Raw genomic sequence first — 3773 nt, 5'->3', positions numbered from 1 at the left:
AACCCTTTGCCATTTCTTGTGGTAAAACCGGGTAAGAGGTGGGGAGGGAAGCCAATGTATGCCTTTGTTTATCTTCACAATGTAAACTAGGGTTGCATGGCTAGTAAGGCAAGTAATCATTATGTTTTCAACTCATATTACAAACACAATATTTAGCCTAATCCACCTCTTAATTTCGGTACACTTATAACATGGAATCCATATTATTTTTGTCAATTTGTCAATATGTTACATGTCACATGTCACATAAATTTGTTATGTATTTTAACATATTAAAAATCAACGTATTAATAAAATACGTCATATACAAAAATCGACTTAGTAATTCATAATTACTTGTACCAAAATATTTTACCAATTATAAATCACAACAATTTGTATTTATAATAATTCATTCAAATTCAATTGTTTCCTTAAACAATAATTTCATCTGAGTAATGATACAATTCGATTACTCAGACCGTATCTTATTTTAATTAATTTCAATGAGATACGTAAATATTACTTCCAAAAATCGTCCGTCAATTTTCAAATAATTTAATTAACTCGTAACGTTATACGATCAATTAAATGATCAATTAAGAGTGTTGCCCTATAGGTATGACCTAGGGGATCAACGATCACCACCGTCGCACGACGAAGAATGTCAAACTCTAGTCACCAATCATTACCGATATATGTTGATCGATTGACAAAAAATACTTCCCAATTGTATTCTTTATAATGAGACTTAAACATGTGATCATCATGATCAACAGTCGTGATCGCATTATTGTCGGAGGACACATATTCCAACAATCTCCCACTTGTCCTCGACAAGTGTGCGTCACCAATTCTCTTGTCCTATTACTATCTCCCACTCAATGCAAGGTGTCTTTCAGGTCGTACTTGCAAGTGATCATATCGAGAGTGGTTTCCTCGATCCGGAGAATAAGCGATTGACCGGGATTTATCCACCATGGATACATTCCGAGCGTGGCCACGCATTTCCAGTTAATTACTCCTCGAGTGGCCCTGAGATATTGTTATAACCCTGACTAGGGGTGGACAATTCCTATCGCACTCATTCCCTTCGACTAGCCACAACCGTCATAACCCAAAATATGCCCATTTGACCCCATTTATGAAGGTCGTAGTAACACAAATCAAAGTTAATCTGAAACTGTGCCATCTTAGGTGAATAGTCTTTAGTCAAAAGAATCGACTCATTTGAATACTATAGCAGCTCTCGCCACGACCAGGCTATATAAATTTGCCAGAACTCTATAAGCGGTCATTAGGCCCGACAAAAGTTCCTAACAGTCTGCCTATGTGATCGACTAGTCATTCTCATATGACTCTATGGCACTTGAACTTGCCATCAATCGCATCACACTCTAGTCACTTCGAGACGTCACCCCATGCAAGTGACTATGGGCAAATACAATGTTAATCCATGTTCACTTTAATGGGGTTCAATTGTCTCTACAACCCGTTTGGATATAACAATGTATAAGGTGAGTTAATAATAACTCAAACGACAAATGTCGACATCACACTCGGGTAGTCAATACCATATTACAACCTTGTGATGCAAATCGTAAGTGTATAAACACTTGTTGATTGCAATAGAAGTTTAACATGTCATGTGTCCATGTGTTCAAACTTCTTAATCGTATTATCCTTTATATTCATGTTATCACTCATAGCATGAACCTTACCAAGTACACATCAAGGTTCCCGAACTTTGTTTTGGTTCTTTATCTTTAAAGAACTTCCTTGTCGATTATCACATACCGAACGAATTTGTGATGAATGATATGACTTGTACTGATCAAGTACTCCATCCACACACAATGCACTAGGTACATGTTTTGTAGAGTCTTGCAACAATTTGTCAAGATGATTAGCCTAGCACTTCTTACAAGTTCTAGCATAGTTAGGAAAGATTAGTTTTGAGCAACTTCTTATTCAACTAAGTATCTTTCCAATAACCTCTTATTTCTCCTTTTGATTGAAAGGCTTAGGATTCTCATAAATCCTTACAAGTCCTCGGATTTTCTATAATATGTGCAACCTCTTGACACATAATAGAGTATTCTGTCAAACACTGAAATTGCTCATCGAATTCTCCTCGAGAATTCATGACGTTTCTATTATGGCTTACCAATGAATCATCATGCTCTTATGCATATGATTCACCATTGGACATGTGCATGATTATTCTAATGGCGGAAACATTAGTTACTAATAATCATGAGATCAAACGTTCATAGGTTTAATGAACGACCATGACTGCTAATGGCAATTCCATTTTCATCTACATGAATAACCTATGTGAATCTTGATACGATGTGTATCTCTTAATACTAATCCAATATTTCTTGATGTAATTGGATTCATCATAGTCCAAATTCATCCAGAATTGAAAACTCAAATACTTCTTTGTGAAAGAAGATATTAGCTCGTCATTCCTAATGAGTAATGAGTTGTAAACATTCAAAGGATGATAGCTCCCACTAAATTCCATGTCTTCACATGATAATTTCTAATGCTCCCACTTAATTCCACATGTTTCGAAATTGATTACTCAATTGAACATATTTCGAAATTTGGAATGTATGTTGCTTTGCAAAGTTATTAAGATGAAACCATATATGTTCCCATCATATCCTTTCAAAATTCCTATTTCGAAGAGGTCTCATCTTAACCTTATGGAAAGAGATTTTAAATCTCTAACACATTCATGTCATAATGATGTGTGGCAATGTCATTTATTAAATATAAGTAATATCTAATACACATCCTTCAAAATATCCCTTTTAGAAGGAGGTTTTAACCAATTCATTTTCATAATGAGGTTAAGTAATGACATCTGCGTGGTTTAAAACTTTGGCTATTGAAGATATCGGTATATCAATCCTTACAACCTCTAGTCATAAATATCGCTTATTACTAGGATGTTACATTGATTCATTTAGGCTCTTAAGTAAATCTCAAGGTTGAAACTATTGGTCAAAATTTTTCATAAACTAGTCAAAACTCTTGTTAAGACTTTACATTAGTCATTTTTCTTCCAAAACTTTCTTTTGGTCTCCTCGTGTAGTTATCTTGAGAACATACTCTTATGATTACTTCACTTAGTCTCTTTAGTCATTTAGAACTTACTTGAGACCATAGATCTCATCTATTGAGTATACTATTTAAATAGATATACCTTCATTCAAATCATTCTCTCTTGCGTAGATCTCATTTACACAAGTACACAAATATATCTTACCTTGTGTGTTGTGTCCTCATTTTTCTCCCACTCTATCTTTAGAATAAATACACTATAGATTCAAAGATAGCATATGAGACACAAATAATTTATTTGACGTATAAGGAGAACTATCTCATAGGCTGACTAATAGATTTAGATTTCATAAGTGTACTTGGTGATTGACATTCTTTTGATAGAGTTCATAGACTCAAAATCAATTTATAAATGATCATACACAAGCCTTAAGCATGTGGACATATAATGAAACTCGTCATTATATTTGTCTATTAGATCACTTTAAGTTATATGTTTCTAAGAGTAAGCAATTAAACACGAATTTTAGAACATAGGATAAAATGATAAAACGGGTGACTTGGGTTGCAAACCAAGTCACCATTATCCAAAATACAACAAATTATCCAAAATACCTTCCCATGTCAAACACGGAAACTTAAGGTTCTAAAATCCAAAACATGAATAAAATAAGACAATAAAAGCAAAGCTCCATGAAAGCTATTCCTAGCTTCTTGAT

Source organism: Silene latifolia, chromosome 1 (genome assembly GCF_048544455.1).
Source record: "Silene latifolia isolate original U9 population chromosome 1, ASM4854445v1, whole genome shotgun sequence".
NCBI lineage: Eukaryota > Viridiplantae > Streptophyta > Magnoliopsida > Caryophyllales > Caryophyllaceae > Silene > Silene latifolia.
This window is presented reverse-complemented; position numbering follows the sequence as displayed.